We start from the raw sequence: 20,479 nt of genomic DNA on the forward strand, positions 1-20,479 counted from the left end.
ATGCTTCTCTCATGTCCCCCATTACTAGACGCAGTCTTCAACGGCTATGATTTTCTTATGTCTATAAGCCATGTTGGGGTTGTTTGTTTTAGCCTTTTCTCATTCTTTTGGGTTGTCTTTTTTTTTCTTTTTATTGAGTTTATTGGTACATTCTAGGTATACAGTACAGTTACATTCATTACTGGGATCCTGTACCTTCACATGACAGGTCTTGGTTCTCATTTTTTCCCCTTGTCCATGCCTCCCTTCACCCCTTCTTCCCTTCCCCATTTACAAACACTTTTATTTCCATATTTTCATTTTCTCATATTGGGTTGTCTTTTTTATAACAGCTCATAAGAGAAAAAGTGATCCCGTTTTATTTTCCAATTACAAAATGAGTTTTTAAATGATTCAAAATGAAAGTTAATGAAGATAAAACAAGAAATAAAACAAAAGCTGATTCTTAGAGGAAAGACACAAACTGGAAACAAAAGTGATCGTGAAAAAAGACTGAAGCATTAGTGATACTAAGAATTTAAAAAGAAAGACAAAATACGTAGGGATTAGACTATGAATAACTCTATCCTAATGATTTTTTAAATTTTTTGAGAAAAATTTGAATGACTGGAGAATCAGTAATAGTTTTAGTAATACTTATAGTAGCAGTAGAAATAATATTCTGGAATCTCCTCTTAAAATGCACACTCAGAACAATTAAGTGCTAGTATTTTCCCCATCGTGGTCTTCTGTGAGAAAAGAGATGGGTCTCTGGAGACTGTTTGTTGATCAACTTTGGAAATAGAGGACGTTCAGAGTATCAGAGCACAGCAAAGGTGCCAATACTGTCCCCTGGACTCAGATACCTCCAAGGCTGGTTCAGGCCCAAGACATCTCTGCTTGCCTCCCCAAGAGGTAGCACCCCTAGTTTAAGCCACAACCCTGTCCACGATCCCTTCTTCACTAAACCTTCCTCCTTCCCTCCTCTTCTGATTCTCCATTTTTTGTGGGAAGATAAAGAGTAGCTCCAGGTGTCTCTAGAGGTGCCATGGTACCTCTCCCCACAGCCTTGCTTCCCTCCACTCCTACCTCCTGGGACCTCCAGCCAAAGGAGTTGCAGAGCAGCAAACAGGTAGAGTCCTGAGGCCTAAACTTCATCCTATCTTGGCCCATTCTTTAAACTCATCTCACTTACAGGGGCCAAAGGGGAAGTGGGTGTGCACTAAAGGGTAACAGTTGTATAGCTCTAAGCCCCAGTACTGCAGTTAACCCAAAAAATCTACCATTTTTACCTTGCTCTTTGTAGTTCAAGTGTCCCACATATATGAACACTATGGTGTCTCAGATTGGCAATACAGGTGAGTAAAAATTAAATATATTTAAATTTGTTACTCTTTCCACTCCAGCTTTGTAACCACTTAAGCAATACTAGAAGTATCACCACTATGGTGCATGAATGTGTGTGCGCTGTGTGGCAGAAACTTAGTAAATATTTCCATGGTAGAAAGAGTCACCTTCTCCAGGCAAAGGATAGAGATGCCCAGTGTACCTCTTTATGGTCCTATCTATGGTGTAGGTGGGAAGTCACAAGAGAGCCAAGTATCAGCAGAAAGGATTCTTTTGTGGTTCTTGCCAATGATTTACTACTGGACCGACTACAGCCCTTAGCAGCCCCTAAGGCAGGTGCTTCAGTGGATTGTTTACCTTACTCAAGGACTGGGAGGTGGAGTGGGATGTGAAAAGAAGACATTCTCAGTGACCCCAACTTTGGCTGACATGGATAATTTGGAGTGGGCACCCTCTCCAGATAAAGCAAAACTAATGCTGGGCTAGGGATTTAGCTCAGTGGTTCTGCAGCCTGCCTCGTAAAGGGCAAGGTCCTGAGTTTGATCCCCAATACCACCCCCCCCAAAAAAAAAAGAAAGAAAAGAAAAACTAATGCTTCAATGACACTGACCACACCCAAGGTCAGGACCCTTGACCAGGCATCTTCAAGTCCATGAATAGACGTAGTTAGTTGCAAGAATTAAAATCTAGAGAATGCCACGTTTGGTGGTTCTTACCAAAGTCAGCCTATAGTGAGAGTAGGGACATGAGTTCAGCATCAGAGAACCAAAGACCTACTAGGGTAAGAAAGAGGTACTCCATCATGGGCACCTCACAGTCCAGGGTACCATGATTAAAGGTCCATAAGGTAGGTCCCCAGCTCTTTCCTCCTCCCTCATGAAATGATGCCTATAATCCACTTTCTGTCACTACAATCCCAATAGGTTGGGCACGGCTGGATGAGGCAGGGTGAGGTCAGGTGGACCTGGGGCCACTGTTATTCTGAGTTGCTGGCACTCTTTTTCACCCCAGTACAGATGAAGGTTCTGAGAAAGGAGTGTGATGGAGGAAGCATATGAATGGAAGAAATTATGATGAGGAATGATGAGGAGAAAACTTTCTGATATTATCTGCAGTTGAGTGTACTGACCACCTAAGCATTCAGGTCTCTCTCTAAACCAACCAATATTTTTTTGGAGGGGCGTTCAATCTTTGAAAATTAATTCCTCAAAGTACCCACCACTCTTTTCCACCAGCAATCTAGAAGGTAAAGTTCTTTTTGCATGGCCAGGCGTGGTGGTGCAAGCCTGTAATCCCAGCACTCGCGAGGCTGAGGCAGGAGGATGGCTGTGAGTTTGAGACCAGCCTAGGCTACATAGTAAGTTCCAGGAAAGTCTCAACTACACAGTGAGGCCCTGTCTCAAAAAAACCAAAACAAAACAAAACAAAAAACAAACAAACAATAAAGTTCTTTTTGCAGACTCTATGAAGACTCAGAGACTTAAGTTATCATGTGATTAATTCAAAACATCCCTCTGAGTGCTTCTGGAGGAAACGCTGAAACATAGTGTGTTTAATGTAATCTGTTAAGCTTTCACATGTCATCCGTCCAGCTCCGGGACCCTTCTGGCACCTAAAATTCTAAAATTTAAGTCCTTATAGTTAATCAAAAAGTCTCTAGAAAAATACAAATACCCCTGAAATCAAGGTAAAGGCTAGAGAATTGATGCAATCCCATGAGAACTAGGGGCGGTGCTAGAATTCTTCTATCAGAGATATAGGGGTGGGGAGGTGAGAGAATTAGAGGATCTATCTTGAAGCTGTATTTTCACAGATAAGGCATGGTTTTATATTACACTGATCATTTATTTATTTGGGGTGGTTTGGGCCATGGGAAAACAGATTTGAGATGCTCAAAACTCCTCACAGAAGCCACCCCTTGATTCCATCACAGCAACAAGAGAAACCAGCTCACTGTGAAGATCTTGAATATCAAGACCCCAAAGATCTGGACTTGAAAGGCCATCAAATCCAAACCCCTCCTTTAGTCATTCTGCTGGGCAGAAGCAGGTAAACATACCAAGGCTGAGCTAAGGAATATCCATAGGGATCCAGTGTCCACAGAAGGAATTCTTGGCGAGACCCCTCTCCCAGAAACAGGCTGAGGAAAGGGAGGACAGTCCTTCAGTCACAAACGGCAGAAAAAGGCCTTAAATTATGGCCAGATTATCTAGTCACATGATGCAATCTCTGCTTCTCATCACATGATCTTTTTTCCCCTCCTCCTCCTCTGGTTTCTCCCTCTCCTCTGCTCTGTTTTGATTCGGCTAAAATAGATGCAAACCCTGGCCTTTTCTATTTTTAATACCCAGCCATTACATAATCTACATCGTAATTGCTGACTTGAAAAACTATTGGCAACAGTAAAAAATCCCTGGAGTTTTAAACAGGAAAAGGATTATTACAGCACAAAAGCCTCTGGCAGCTTTACTGACTGGTAAACCGTCTGTAATTGTCAATTGCCAGTGAAAGTCACATGTACCCTGGGAACACTGCCTCTAACCTTAGGGGAAGCAGGCAGGGGGACAAGATGAAAGGTAGTTTCTATCGGGAGAAGTGGGGGGGGGGGTCAGACTTGAAAGCTGCTTCAGCCAAAAGTGCTAAAGGAGTGAGCCCCAGTCACCCCAGGAAACCTATTACTATTTGCGTTTCATGCTAGGGAGTGAAGTCTCATCAACTTCTTGGCTTTCCTACAGCTTCTAAAACACTCCTGGCAAGAGCCAGAGGGAAGGTGGACTACCCCAGTGAAATAGGTGATTTAATAAAGACAGTGGAGCAATAAAGGTGCCTGGACACAAAATCTCCTCTGCAAGGCTTTCCAAATACTAGGCCAGAGCCACACTACTCCATGGTTTAATAAAATACTCCCAATAAAAACCAGAACTAGTGATTTGGCAGAGATTCATAATCAACTAGAAATTAACCATCTCTGAGACAAAATTCTCTATGTATACCGGGGGTGTGGGCTAGTGCAGGAGACACACAGGGGACAAGATTTCAAATCTTCCCTGGTTTGGCCAATTTCGCCACAGCCCTAATTCCATGAATCAAGGTAGCAGTACACTCTAGATCAACTATATGAGGTGTGATAATAGAATATGGGGAGTTTTTATTTTTTAAGAAAATCATTAAAATAAAAGACACACAAGTCATTTCCCTCAAAGTCCTCGCCCTGGCTTTCACACACTTGTCTTCCCATTCTTGCCACTATCTGCAGCAGCTCTGGAGTCCTCTTTTGTTGTGCTATCATAGCCATCTCAGTGTTCTGTGTCAATTCAAACATTGACTTTCTGTAGTCATTTTGACTTTGGGGGAGACCAAAAGGCACTGGTACCAGATCCAGTGAGTAAGGTGGATGAAGACACACAGTTTTTACAAGTCTGCCTTTCTGTTGGATGGCACTTGGTGGCGACATTCACTGTTTGCTTGTTCTGAGACAGGGTCTCACTGTGCAGTTCAGGCTGACCCTGAACTCACTGTGGAGCCCAGGTTGCCTCAGTCTCTCCAGCGCTGGGATTACAGGCGTGTGCCACCACATCTAGCTTAAAATTCAGAGATCTTTTGAAAAAGGCTGACCCACGCTGTCATGAGAACTATATATAATTTATGGCACCGATTAGTCAAGGCACTTCTGGCTACAGGTGACAAAAATCCAAATCAAATTCTCATTAAGAGGTACACAAAAGATGTCATATGGTCTCCTCCTCTCCCCATCCTGCAGCTCAGCTTTCATCTGTGTTGGGGAGCATTCCCTTCAGGGTGGCGAGATGGTCCCCCAGCACACGAAGGAGACAACACTACAGAGGAGGCAGCCCAGCTGGAAGAGAAACACAAATATACTTCTTAATACGGTAGTTTCAAAAACCCAGAGCCCTGATCAGCCTAGATTTGGGCCTGAGCCCATGGCCAAGTCAACTGTAGCTTTATGACTGGCATAGTCCTGTGTCCTCCAAGGGATGGACTTAGCCTACCAGAACCTTGTCTCTCCACAAATGAAGTCAAAGTGCTCTCACTCAAAAAGGAGAATGCATGCTGGACAGTTAAAGTCCAGTGACCTCTACTGTTCTCCAAGTTTGGGATGACAGTGGATTTTAAGACTAATTCAAATTATAAGTAAAGAGCAAAATGGAAGATAGATGATAGGCAATAGGAAAACATACTTTTTACATGGGAACGGGATCAAGGGATTGGCAGGGGACAAAAAAGGAATTAAGATGTGTTATGTACATGTACCAACTCCACACGAGGAAGGTAAAAATGAGTACTGCAAACACATACTAATAAAAAAGAAAAAATATATATAACAGGTTCCTCCATCAACTCGGTCCTTGTCCCTGAGGAATGAACAACAGTACTTGTTCGGTGTGGTACTGGTCCTACTCTAGCTGCTCAGGGACCTTGGCTTCTCGATTTAGGATATTCCCCGAGTGCTACTATTTGTTTAGATCCTCACTCAGAGCAGTCTTCAAGTCCCAAGATTTTGCAGAAGATTTTCCCCAAGCCCCTTTAAACTCAACAATGGCATGGCTGGGAAAGGTGTAGCTCTTCAGATTCTCTGAAACTAATACGGAGAGCAGAGTGTGACAAAGTACTCTGTTGGGAAGTTTTGCTTCCCTTTAGGAGTTTGAACTAAAAATGGATTCTGGCCGGGCGTGGTGGCACATGCCTGTAATCACAGAATTCCGGGAGGCTGAGGCAGGAGGATCGCTGTGAGTTTGAGACCCACCTCGGCTACACAGTGAGTTCCAGGTCACTCTCAACTACATAGTGAGAACCCTGTCTCAAAAAAAAAAAATTCTGTTGGGCAAAAAGAAATACTGTAACATGATAGTTAAGGTAGCATCCACAGAGCAAAATCTTGGGGACCAATGTTAAACATTCTGAGTTACACAGCACAACAACAATTAGATGTTATCTGCAACCACCCTTCCCTTGGGCATGCTTTGAAGCTGCCTGAATCCCTGTCCAGTTCTATAAGAAGTCCAATGGCTTCCCCAGCAGCTAATGCCCTTAGTAATCCCTTTTGGCTCTGACTCCAGCTTTTGGGGAAGTTTTGACCTCACTAGCATCTCACCTCCTGAAGCTGATCTCTTCCTGCTACTCTTAAGTTGTCCCAGATGTGAGACTCGGCTTTCTTTTTCCATGCTTTACCAAAAAGGAAAAATACATGTACACAAAACATTGTGTTCATCAGATTTCCCTGAAGGAATGAAGGGACAGAGGGGATTACGGCACCACTTGGCTCCTCTACACCCTCCACATTGCGGGGGACCCACTCTCCTCTCTCAAACAACTGAATTACCTTTCTATCACTTAAGGCAACTTCGCTCCCCATCCCCTATCCAGAGGTGGAATCAGGAGCACTATGAACCATATATTCCAGGTTCCACTCCTGATCAGCACCAAGGAAGCAACAAGAAATTTTGAACTTTTACCATCACCATTCTGTAGTGGTAAATGCAATATAATGAGTTTCATCCTCTGCATATGAATTATACCACCCCTCTAAGAGTAGAACTAGCCAAGTCAGTTTTTGTTTTAAATTAATTTCTATTATACCACCCTATTTAAACTCACCAGCTCAAAGAAAAGCTTATTGCTAGAGGTGTCAGTGGCGCCCCACCTGCCCGGCAAGTGCAAGGTCCTGAGTTCGATGCCCATGGGGCGGGGGTACGTAACAAGTGTAAAACAATTCCCATATGCCTACTGACCTGGAGAATGTGATGAAGGAAAGCAACACTCCTGTCCCAAAGGCACTGCCTATTTTTGAAAGACGAGAAGGTTTAAATCTTTGTGCCACTCCCTATGATGGAATTCCTGCTTCTAGGCTGGCACTCTAGAGTCTCAAATTCCAGTGACAAAGGTAAACAAAATGAAAATGAGATTCAAGTATTCCTTTCACCTAGGTTGGCAGGGACCTAAGAACAAGAATAAAACCAGTTTAGGGCTGGGCAGAGTGGTGCACACCTGAAACCTCAGCCCTTGGGAGGCTGAGGAAGGAGGGTGGCCAGGAGTTCAAGGCCAGCCTGGGCTACATGGTGAGTTCAAGGCCAGACTGTCAAGGGCAAAAGAAGAAATATAAAAATAAAACTAGCTTAGGAAGTCTCTCCAAAAGAGTGACAAGGAAAATGCAAGGAGCAAGTTTCTCCCATGGCCTAGGCCAGCTCTGAGCCTTGATTTTCTGGGCCACTCAGGTTCCCTTCCCTTTCTTGTTTCATCTCCAGGGCATGGAACAAGCAAGGTCTCCCACAGAGAAACTCCTTCATCAAAGGAGGGTGCAAACGGCTCTGCAAGGCAATGAGCACCAGAAACAGGCAAATTCTAACAAGGCCCGAGCTTTGAATTCCTTCATCAATCACACCAGTAGATATAACAGCAGGCAACATGGCCACATAGCCTCCCTTCAGAATCCCTTTAGTTCCTGTGAAGAAAGGAATAGTGAGAGGTCCCTATATTCTTTCCAGAGGCTAAAAATTTACAATATAAGCTAAAAAAAAAAAAAAAAGGCGGGAGGTAATGATGGGAAATAAATCTTTTATCTTCTATAAAAGGAAGGCAAAACTTAACTTTTCACTCTTTAATGTCATCATTAGAAAAATACAGCCTTAAACTGGGTGTGGTGGTACCTTCCTGTAATGCCAGCACTCAGGAGGCTGAGGCAGGAGGAGGATTACTCTGAGTTTGAGGCCAGCCTGGACTAAATAGCAAGACCCTATCTCAAAAAAACAAAAAAAGAAAAATATAGCCTTAAATATTTTTTAACATAAAGGTACCCAGGAATAAAATTTATTTTTTTTAATTTATTTTATCTAGGAAGTTTAGTTTATTCCTCTAAGCAATACTTTTCTTTGGAAAACAAGCTCCATGAAGTTTCTGTCATCAACTTGTTTCAGTTTAACATACTTATTTTCAGAAGCCTACTACATGCATAATTGAAACTATAGGGGAAAGGGGTGTGTGTGTGTGTGTGTGTGTGTGTGTGTGTGTGTGTGTTTTGTTTCGGTACTAGGGATCGAACTCAGGCCCTTGCACTTATGAGGCAGGCACCAGGAGCTAAATCCCCAGCCCACACAAAGTTTTTAAAAAGTAGATCCTGTAAGATAAAAATTCCAGCTATTTTAATAAATAAAAACACCATTGTCTCGATAAATCTATGTATATGAGTATTTCCTTTGGTGAAATGTTTGCTACGCTGTGACTTGCTATTTGTATTCTCTGCTCATTTTCCATTGGATTGATTCTCTTTTTATTAATGATTTGTAGGAGCCCTCTCTACACATCTACAGGTTACATATATGAATCCATTGTCTATCACATATATTACAAGATTTTTCCTGACCTGTGTGCTGTATTTATGAGATGTGATATATAAATGTTTAAATTTTAAAATATATTACAATAAAAGACATAATGCTATTAATTCACCTCAGAATAGTCCCTCTTGCTTCAAACACACTTATCCTATCACTCTTTCCACTTTCTGAAGTAGCTCAGGAAGCCCACTTTTCTGTCTTTAGTTACACTGTCATGGCTGCCTCAGTGTACTGAATCAACCCAAAATGTTTACCTCTCTCAAGTCATTTTTAATTTGAGGAAGACTTAGCAGTTGCATAGTGCCAGATCTGATGAATGAGGTGGATAATAACACACCATAATGTTTTTATAAAGCCAGGAAAGAGGACTTCCAGAGCTGCTTCAGAAAGTGGCAAGAATGACAGGGTGTGTTCAAAATAGGAGGAGTACTTTGAGGGTGATCAATTGCAATGTGTCTTACTGCAATGTTTTTTTAATTTATACACTCACAATGTACTTTAATCATATCTTGTATAGTAATCTGCCAGATATAAATTTCTCATTTTTATGTGGTAAAACCAATTATAAACTATTTAGACAAACTATTACAAACAGGTGCAGCATGCCCTCACTGCAAGCACTGAGCTACACCGCCTCTTCTGCTTAGGTTCCTGTGGGAAACAGCTGGGTAGGCAGTTATTTTCCGAGCTATTCATTCATGTCTGGTTTTATAGCCAAGGTAGTGGTGAAAATGAATCAAGTTAAGGAAAGCAAAATTAATTATAAGGATTTTGTGTTTGTTTCAGCTACTTGGAAGTTTCTTTTTTACATGTTTGGAGACATGAACAACAGTGTTGAAGGCATTTGTAACCAATGAAAATCCAAAAACATCTTCATGGACAATGACCTCAGCATTTCCAAATGGTCAAACTACGTAAGCTTTAGGGCATTATCACTGTCATGAAGGGAATGACTGAACACAGCCCAGGACAAATAAACTTCAGATCTCAAATGAATAGAAGTGCTCAAGGATCCAGTGACTTCCAGAGTTTTATGCAAGAAACATTTTAAAAGTTTCCGTTTAGCCTCTCACAAAAGATTAGCACTGGCCCAACCTGATCCTTAACAGTTACCATTAAAAAAAAAAAGTGGGATTTTGCCTACCAGATGGCCACAGGCTCTCGCCCCAGGAGTACTTGGCTCCTATACCTACAAACAAAGGCCCAGGACTTTGTGGAGGCTGGCCTACTTGGCCAGAACATACCCCCAGCAGCCCCATTAAACCTCTACACTGTTTAGGCGAGCAGTGTAGAAAGCAAGCATGAAAAACAGGCCTGGCCATCTTCCTTCTAGCTGAAACTTGATGCCCCTTTACAAACTTGATTCCTGGGCAATGAAAGTTTTCCCATAAAAGCATTCTTCAGTCCCCAGTGGTACTGAGGGAAAACAGACATTCTATCTTATGTTGATTCAAAACCATTATTTTTACAACCTCAAACAAAGCCTTTCCTTTGCCAAAGCTTGTGCGGAACAGCTACATGGCTCCTCACTGCCATCATCTGTTCACCTCCTGGTCATCAAGGACTTGATTGTGGTCTGCCTTTCCACCTCGTCAAACCCTGCCTGATCACGACCTCCTATAAGTCTACATTCCAGTCTTTACTTCTACAGCTTCTGTTCTTTGACTTCATTATGATTTCTGGCCTGACAGCCCCTTCCCCATTACTTTGCTACCAATCAGTCCTCTGGATGCACTTCTTTACCTAGCCAGCTCCTAACAATACTGTAGGTCCTCCCCTTCCACCTCTTCCATTTGCCTAACAACACACAGCTCCTGTCTGAAGGCAGACATCTTCTGCTTCAACCCTCCCATTCTTCATGGAGCTCAAACAACCCTGTAGAGAGGGCTGCCTTCTCTATAAATACACTGTCTCCAACCAGGTGGGTCCTTAGTGCTCAGTTATCCTCTTGCATGTCCCTCAGACTGCAACCATTAGCACAAGAACTTTTTGAAACTATACTAACTCTCCCCACCATCCTATTTTCAACTTTTACCCAGTGCAAAATCCAAGAGAAGGAAACAGTGACTTTCTGCCTCCTAAAATCTTACCAAATTGCTCTACCCCATTACATCTATGTCTCTATGAAATGAAACTTAAAAGTGCTGAGCGGAGGTGGCTCATGCCTATAGATCCAGCTATTCAAAAGGTTAAAGCAGGAGGATGCCTTAAGTCCAGAGTTCAAGATCAGCCTGAGTAACATCTCAGAAAGAAAGAAACGGGCAGAGGGGATAAACACAGCGCTGGAAAAAGCTAGGAATGTAATAAACAGTGGTAGTGGTGGTGATGGTGTCAACCTCAGTGCAGCTTTGTCCTCTGCTCAGCTAAAGTATAAACTTTCTGAGTAAGGGTTCAGGATTTCCCACCCACCCCCAGAGGAGGGTCATCCTGCTCAACAATTTCTATTTTTCTTCTCTGTCTCCACATCCTCTCTCTACTACCTCTTTCCCCACAGCATCTGGACATGCTCAATCTCAAAATCAATAACCCTCTCTGCATCTTGCATCATCCTTTCACTAACTCTTCACTTCAAGCTTCTTGAAAGGGACCCCTCCCTGACAGGATCACACTCTTGCCTCCCATTTACCAGCTACGAGAGTCACTGTTGGCAAGAGTGACCACTCTTGCTTACCAAAGGTTCTGCTTTTGGAAAACTGCTTTAGTGATTAGCAAAGCAGCATAGTGAATGGCAATAAATTGTACTGCTATTAGCTCAGAGTTTTAGTAACATGAATGAGCGTAATTTGATAGTATGAATGATGGCACATGCTTGTAATCCCAGCACTTGGAAGGCTGAGGCAGGAGGATTGCCATGACTTCAAGGACAGCCTGGGCTACACAGCAAGACCCAGTCTAAAAAAAAAAGAAAGTGTGAATAAGAATAGATTTGCCTTTGTATTAATACTATCTCTTACCAGAGCAGAAGATTAAAATTTTTTGTGTCAATACCAGGGATTGAACCCCTGGGTCTGAGCTACATCCCTAGCCTTTTTAAATTATTATTTTAAAACAGGGTTCAGCTTAACATTCGTTAAAACAACATACCTGTTTCCACAAAATTTACCTGGTTTTCTAGATCCAAAAGTTAGAAACAGGGCTGGGAATTTAGCTCAGTAGTTCCACTGCCTGCCTCACAAGCACTAGGACCTGAGTTCGAACTCCTGTACCAAAAAAAAAAGTTAGAAACAATCTCGTCCCTCTGAATTCCCACAGCACAGTGCATATCTGTCATACCATAACACTTTATAATTACAATTATTTATGCACTAAACCTAAGTTCCTCAAAAGTAGGCTCAGCTCAAGTTATCACAGGACAAGCCGAGGATTTAGCTCAGTGGTTCTGCCACCTGCCTCACAGAGGCAAGGTCCCAAGTTCAATCCCTGGTACCAAAAAAAAGTTATCACAGGACTTTCAGCAGTTAATAAAGATCTGATAAATTAACAAGTGAATTTTATAAGTATCCATTATAGAAAGGATAATTTTAATTATAAATCAATCTAAGCCCCTCCCTTTTTTGGCACCAGGGATTGATCTTGGGGCCCTTGCACTTGTGAGGCAGGCAGCAGAACCACTGAACCAAATCCCCAGCCATAATTGGCCCTTTAAATCAGGCCCCCTGTAGAGCTTCCACTGACATTTCATTAACACAGTATTAGTTTTCCTTATGTTTTATATCTAATAAAGTTGTATTCATTCACATGTTGCAATTTAGGCTCTCATTCATTTAGGCTTTCGTTCATGATACTATTTCCTTTTGGGGTCAGGCTGGAAGGGTAAGTCAATGAGGCAGAAATCATCCAAGTTGAAGGGTATGAGCACAGCATTCCTTGGGAAGGACTACATTTCCCTCTTTCTTCACCCCAAAATATCCCAGAAAGTCTTCAATTCCTTTCATAAGCTCTGTGTGTCAGTTTCTTAGCATAGCTATGGCTTTGCCTCTTGCTAGACTTTGCTAGATTTACTCATTTCTAAAACAAAGAAGTTTCCCCAGAAAAATCTCAAAGCTTTTTTTCTAATGTAACTATGCCATGGATAATTGCATATGACTATCTAAAAATCAGATTTTATTTTGAAATAAAATTTTGTGTTATGGATATACTGCCTACTCCTAGTACCTCCCCCGACCAAGTTAACTGTTCGATCATCTATATGAGACCAGACAGGGAGACTGCTGTCAGGAACTTCTACTACAACACTGACTGTCCCCACAGTCCCTCTAAAGAAGCTAGTCTATAATTCTTACCCACACAGAATTGTGTGCTTGGACAAAGTATACTAAGGGTTAAAAGTACAACCGGGAATGCACACCAGAAAACACAGGGAAGGGCCAAGTGACAAGCCCCTATCTCTCTGAAGCCAGAACCACCTCCCAAATTTGCTTTACCCTCACAGAGGGTATAATTTCCAACAGGGCTAAAAATCACCAATGGCAGACAGCCTGCGGGTGGGGCCAGGCTGGGTAAGCAAAGGCCAGTGATGAGCTCCTGACTTAGTATCCAAGGAGTCAAGAAGGATAGTCTTCGCAAGTGCAAAGACTAGAGTTCAATCCCCAGAACTGGAAAAAGAAAAAAGAACGGTGGTGATCCTCCCATACAGGACCTATAATGTAAATGCCCTCTTTGGGTGAGATTCAGGTTTGGAGCAGGAAATCTCCTACCTCTGTGGACCTCCTCATTTGCTCCAGAGACTCTCAGCAGCTTCATCTTTTAGGAGGAGAAACTGTGTCTAGGACCCGTGACAGCAGACTACCACTTTTAGAAATGCCTGTGGAGTCACCAGTCCACACAGCAAGCACTTCCATGGTGTCTCCATTTTCTCTGCCCCACTATGAAATCTGAGCAACAGAACTTGTCCTAAAACAACCCATCAAGTCATAGTAAAGTTGCAGGAAGATCTGTCTCACACAAATCAGCATGCCACAGGGAAAGAAATCTTGTCAGTCCTTTGTTCATTCAGTCACTCACCCCTTCCTGACTGCTGACTATGCCTGCTCCATGTACTGGGCTGCAAGGGTGCCTTGACAATTCTTGATAGACACCAGGATAATGGGTGTGAGAGAATCTCTCTCAAGTTAACCTTGTGGATCTATAGCATCTGAAAAGATAGAATTACCTCTTGTGTTTAAGATATAGGAATAGGTTTGCTTGTTTATTATTTTTTTTGAGACAGGATCTCACTGTGTAGTCCAGGCTGACCATGAACTATGTTGCCAAGGCTGACCTTGAATTCACAGCAATTCTCCTGCCTCAGCCTCCTGAGATTACAGGCATGCACCCCACACCCAGCTAGGAATAGGTTAAATAATTTGATCATATAAGTACAACTGCCAGTTGGAAAACTGAAATGACTTAAAAGACTCTTGATTTTCTACTCATTAAAGCAGATCTTCTTAGGATCTCTGCTTGCTGACGAATTCTCAATGGGATTCCAAAAATAAACAAAAATAATGACTTCATAAAAAATTTTGTTTTCATATAACTAACTCAGACAAGCCTTTCCTTCACTGGTCTAAATCAATACACTATTAGTGCATTGCTTTCAACAGTATAAAGCCAGAATTAAATAAGCCACTAAGCCACCACTAACTTTATAATAATCAGATTGGATAACCTTACTTCAAAGTATTTCACAGCTATTTATGGACAGGTTAGGATCCTTTTCCCCTTTTGAATTCAATGGAACATCCAACATTCTCTGATTTAGGGGAATATCAGGGCCAAAGGGCTAGAGATCAGTGCAGTAACCATAATATGATATCTTCCCTGGCCTTCTGCCCACCTCATAACTGTTGCTAGATCCAGGCTGCAGCTTTTGCTTTAATCTTTTCCTCCTTGGAAAATTCACCTCTAAGAGACAAAAGTGGAAAATGTGAAATGGAATTTGAGGCTGAATACCTGAGTTAGACATCTATTTTCAAATTGAGGGCCTGAGATTTTTCTCTGTGCTGCTGCTACCTGCCTTGCAAGCACGAGGTCCTGAGTTGGATCCCTGGTACCAAAAAAAAAAGAAAGAAAGAAAAGAAATTGAGCTTCAGTATCCAAATAAAAGGAAAAAGTAGTAATGGAAAGCATACAAGTTTGTATTAGCTAATTACTACAATATGATGCTACTTTGTACATGGCAAAGTGATTTTTTAACATGTTGTTGCAGTCATTGTTTATTATGATTATTTCTCACTTCTATGTTTCCCCCAAGCTTTACCCTCAGGGTCTAATTGAGACCACTCCTCTCCAGTGTCTCTCAAAACATGCAGAAGTAAAAAAAGAACCAAAATACCACTATGCCTCCCTCAAGGCAGTCAAAGGTACCAAATCCAGGCAGTCTACATTCCCATTTGTTGTTTCTACATTAGAAGTAATTTTTTTCAAAAAGAAAGAAGTAATTTTTTCTCTAAATGGCAATCTACAGCCTACAGACGATTTGCTCTTAGAGGTAGCTTGAGCCCTTTAACTTGCACCCTGTGAAACAAATTCATCTCCTTCTAGGAGATGGCTCCCCTTTCCAATTACACCCATTTCTATCATAATAGGTAACCTTACAGTTTCATTGGATAGACAAACTGTGGCGTTATGGGTGAGTTACAACTGTTCTTTCTCTTTCTCCTGCCTAACAGACTATCAGATCAGTGGTTTCTTCCATGAAATGTCTTTAAATTTGATCTTTTCCCTTATAAGCCCATCACTTATCCTAGTTGATGCCCTATTTCAGACTTTTTCACTACAACTCCCTAATCAGTTTCTCTAACCTCATTTTCTGCTTCATTCATTTCACACACCACAGCATAAACCCTTCCCTGATCACTGCTTTTATCATCGCTATCTGCTCATTACCTAGCCCGTCATCCTCAAGTCAGAAGTCTATTTTTTAAATAGCTTTTTTATCATCAGAAAAGAATTTTTGTTAACATTTTGTTGTAAGATTTTTAAAAATATAAATTATAACTATATTTAGCCGGGCGTGGTGGCGCACGCCTGTAATCCCAGCACTCGGGAGGCTGAGGCAGGAGGATCGCTGTGAGTTCAAGACCAGCCTGGGCTACATAGTGAGTTCCAGGTCAGTCTCAACTATACAGTGAGACCCTGTCTCAAAAAACCAAAAAAAAAAAAAAAAAAAAAACTATATTTACTTCAAGTGAAAGAGGTTCTTATATATTTTTTCTTATATATTGCATCCAACTTCCCATGTCAATTATTATAGATCTACTTTATCAATGTATGGATATAACTTATTTGATCAATCTCTTATTAATGGCCATTTTGTTTTCTAAACTCTATACTAACAAATATCCTCATACATATCTCTTTGTAATCTTGCCCTGGGAGAAAATACTTAGAAGTGGAACTAATGGTTTAAATTTGTACCAGGGATCAAACACGGGTCCTTGCACTTGTGAGGTGGACATTTTAAATTTTGATAGATGCTGCCAAAGAGATCTTCAGAGAGTATGTACTAATTTATCTTCCCAGCCACAGAGACTGTTTCCTCAAGCTCTCACCCCTCACTAGCAAGAAATATTTTCTTGACTTTTTTTAAGATGCTGAGATTGAGCCTTCATACATGCTAACTCCACCAGAGCCACACCCTTAGCCTCCCCCGACCTCTGCCATTCTAATATTTATTCAAATATGGTATCTTGGGGCTGCAGATGTAGCTCAGTGCTAGAACACTTGCCTAGCAAGCACAAGGCCCTTAGTTTGATCCCTGGCACCAGTGCTTTGCAAAATAGAGTGAGAAGAATTTGGAGTTCTTAGTAGCAATACAGTAAGAAAGGTTTGCAAAAGACAGAAAGATTATAAGAGACCAAAGGAAAATACATAGGTGATATGAACAAGGATAGATCCCTAATGAAGAGGTAGCAAAAACGTTTTTGGGTTTTTGTTTCTTGTTTTTGTTGGCAGGGGGTGGGAGGGTGGAGGACTGGGGGGGTGAGACAGAGTCTCACTATGTAGCTCAGGCTGGCCTCCAACTCTAAATCCTCCTGCCTCAGCCTCTTAAGTGCTGGGACTATAGGCATGTACCACCACATTGGGCAGCAAAAGTACTTTAAAGAACAGGGACAGAGCCAGGAATGTAGCTCGGAGGTACAGCACCTGCCTGGCCAATGCAAGGCCCTGAGTTTGATTCCTGATGTTAGAATTCATGTTCTCCATTTTGTTGAAATATAAACTTCTCTTCATTACTTTAAATTTTTTTGAGAAAGAGCTCAAAACCAGAGTGATCATAATACATGAATTCCCAGGAAAAGGAAGAAATGTCTTTCTTTAAATTGTAGAAGGACACTGAGAAAAACTCAAAGAGGAATTCCCCCTAACTAAAGGGTTAGATTAATATATTCCATCCTTAGAACATTTTTAAATGATTGTAAACAATTCAGCAGACTTACAAAAGCAGTCCCAAAGGGAGGTGAAAATTACTGAGCTTGCACAAGAAACAAGCTGAGGATCAGATGTCCCATCCCTCTCCATCTGCCTGTTCCCAAAGGGATTTTTTTTGGCTCCTGTTCCACCTGAGGAATGAGGCCTTGATCAACACTCACCCCTTCATGAAATTTTCTCAAAACGTTTTAGTCTTCAGATATTTTATTTCTAGGGTTTCCATTTTATTTACTTTGGACAACAGCATAACCTTTAATAGTCCTTAATTTCTTCTTTTTTTTCTGTTAACTTCATCATAGAATTCAACTATAAAAAGGAGAAAAAAATGAAGCATACCCTAAGCATTTTACATTACAAGAGAATAAAATTTCTGATGCAGAAAGATTAGGATACAGTGATGGCAAAGTAACTTAATGAGTGACCCTAACAATGACATTCCTAAATTAGGGAACAAAGATGGAAGAGGAGGTCTGAAACATGGGGAAGAAGATGGGTTGATAAAGAATATAATGTAACTGAGCAGGGGCTTAGCTCAGTGGTGCCACTGCCTGCCTCAAAAGCACAGGATCCTGGGTTCAATTCCAAGTATCAAAAAAGAAAGAAAGTTGCCTGGCAAGCACAAGGTCCTGAGTGGGGGATATAATGTGACTTGGGACATGTCAACTTTAAGATGCCTTTGAGCCAAGCTTGGTGGTGCATACCTATAGACCACACCCCATCTATCAGGAGGCTGAAGCAGTAGGGTCAACATGAGTTCAAGGCCAGCCTAGGTTACACAATGCATTCCAAACCAGCCTGAACTACACAGGGACAGCCTGCCTCAAAACAAACAAACAAACAAAAAGTATTTGAGATATTAACGGTAGACGAAACTACAAGCATAACTCAAGGATAATAAAAACAGAAGAGAGAAGTGGGGCCAAGGAGCCTATTAAGGAAAGACTAGTACAGGCAAAACAATTGTTTTGCAGTAACAAATCAAGTAATACTCAGTAAACACCTGGAGACTGACCAAATAGCCAATGGGCTCTTTTTAGATCTCTGAATGTCCGTTTCAATCTCTCTTTCCACCTTCCTATAAGTTAGCCAACTCCCTGATCTTCACAGTTAAAACTATAGTCTTAAACATGGTGGTGTACGCCTGTAGTCCCAACTACTTGGGAGGCTAAAGCAGGAGGATCTCATGTTTGAGGCAAGCTTAAGAAACATAATGCCTGGCATGGTGGCACACACCTGCAATCCCAGTGTTCAAGAGGCTGAGGCTGAGGCTGATGGATCACTGCAAGTTCAAAGCCAGCTTTGGCCACATAGTGAGTTCAAGGTAAGTCTGAACTACATAGTGAGACCCTGCCTCAAAAAGCAAAACAAAACACAATAAGACCCTGTCTCTCATTAAAAAAAAAAAAAAAAAAAACATAAAAAACCAAAACTATAGTTTTCCAGAGGAAATGGCAGAAACAGACAAGTACCACAAGCCAAGGCCCCAACGCCTCACCTTTGCCCCATGTGGGTAAAAGGTGCTGCCTGCTGGATGTTCAAACCTTAGGGAAGGGTCAGAGCTGTGCCTTTTCATCTAGTCTGTTTTATGATTAGCTCAGTCGACTGAGTTGAAATAAGCCAACCAATGGCAGTAAAGATACATATATCAGAGTCTCAAAAGGATCTAGTAATTTCCTCATCAGGAGTCCCAAACTTTTCTATTTCATATTTTTTCCTACCCACACCTACTGTGAATGTCATGCATTCGCAGCAGTGACCAGATTCCTCTTTGGTTACCAGCTATGCTGGCTACAACTCCTGACACTTGCTCACCCATGCTGCAGATTTAAACTGATGTCCACCTGTGACATTTCCCTGCCCACACAGTGTGGATTGAAAAACATTACTACAGTCTGGACTATCCATGAAATATGGAAGAAGAAAGATTTAATAAGAAGAGTACAAAATGTATAAGGTTACACCTATTACATAAACACGAGCTGCGTCCTACTTGGCACTAATCCCTCCCTATGTGTTAAGTGAAAATTATGAACCAGCAATGAGATTTGAGACCAATGCTGAGATTAAAAGTCCCAAAATAGAAGGAAAAGGTGCTCAAAGTGCTCTAGAGAAATCCAAATAAATGTCAAACCTGGGGAAGGATGCCTCAGAGAAGCCTTCCTTCTTTGAATCCAAGAGTTGATGACATCTACTTGTATAGCCATGATGGCATTATCTTATTCACATTTCTCATTTCAATAGGGAAGAAACAGGAAAAGGAGTGAAAATGGGAAAAAGAATGAAGAATCTTTAGAGAGTCACTCCAGACTGGACCTGCCTTATGCAGAGATACAAGAGACAGTCAAGTACATGGCATGACTCCTGCGGAAACTGGTAAGTAACAGGTGCCCAGTGGGCATCTGTTGCACAAAGAGTACCATGAGCGATTCCTGCCCCCCAAAGAAGTTCTTTCACTGGCTGTTGCATTACTTTTACATGAAATTATTCCATTTGCTGCCTAATCTCTTGGGATAAAGCCTCATACTTCCAAAAACTGTCTTTTGACACCAAACACTATATTCTGTGAGATTTTTGTGTGTGAGATTTTAATTAATTTTTTTTGTAGTAAATAGCTACATTTTTTGAAAATCACGGGATGGCAGCAGGAATAGGGATAAGGATGAAGGGGAAAAGAAGGTAGAGAAAAAAGGGACTCAAGGATGAAAGGAAAAAGGGACTTGAATTTGAAGGGGGGAAAAGGGCTTAATAATTTTTTTATAGAAAAAAATGGCTTGCTAGTTAAATAAATTTGAAAAATGCTATGTTCCCCATTGCCTTTCTGGAGTTTAAAAATAATTATTAAAAGTTCTTAGGCCGGGGATTTAGCTCAGTGGTTCCACTGCCTGCTTTGCAAGTGCAAGGTCCCAAGTTCAATCCCTGGTACCAAAAAATTCTTGGGCCGGGGATTTAGCTCAGTGGTTCTGCCACCTGCCTCACAAGTGCATGATCCTGAGTTCAATCCCCAGTACCAAAAAACAAAATTCTTTTTGAGAGAGGCATGGTGAAACACACCTGTAATCTCAGCTACTCAAGTGTCTGTGGCAAGAAAATTCCAAGTCTGAGGTCAGTCTGTGTAACTTAGTAAGTACTCGTCTTAAAATTTTAAAAAACTGGGTGTGGTAGTACACAGCAGTAAGCACAGCACTCTGGAAGGCTGAGGCAGGAGTGTTACAAGTTGCAACTTAGTGACTTAGCAAGACCCTGTCTCAAAATAAAAAAGGACTGGGAATGTGGCTCAGTGCAAAGGCTCTGGGTTCAATCTCCAGTACCACAATAATAATAATACAAAACAATAGAAAAAGGCTGGGGATGCAGCTCAGTGGTAGAGTACATCTGGATTCAAACCC

The 20,479-nt window shown here is 41.5% G+C and overlaps 1 long non-coding RNA gene across 3 annotated transcripts in view; it reads right to left on the reverse strand.

The window, feature by feature from the left end:
- LOC117286363 overlaps positions 1 to 20,479 on the reverse strand; it is a 105,527-nt gene that overhangs the window by 41,740 nt on the left and 43,308 nt on the right. Inside the window, exons 5-6 of one of the 3 annotated variants that reach the window (XR_004517520.1) lie at positions 14,613 to 14,706; positions 3,386 to 5,182 (exon numbers count right to left, since the gene is read on the reverse strand). This is a non-coding gene — a long non-coding RNA (uncharacterized LOC117286363). Of the gene's footprint in view, positions 1 to 2,714; positions 5,183 to 13,629; positions 13,813 to 14,612; positions 14,707 to 20,479 lie in introns of those variants that run through there. The other 2 variants (XR_004517519.1, XR_004517522.1) reach the window with 2 other exon arrangements.

Source organism: Fukomys damarensis, unplaced genomic scaffold (genome assembly GCF_012274545.1).
Source record: "Fukomys damarensis isolate Sample0158 unplaced genomic scaffold, DMR_v1.0_HiC HiC_scaffold_2, whole genome shotgun sequence".
Lineage (NCBI taxonomy): Eukaryota > Metazoa > Chordata > Mammalia > Rodentia > Bathyergidae > Fukomys > Fukomys damarensis.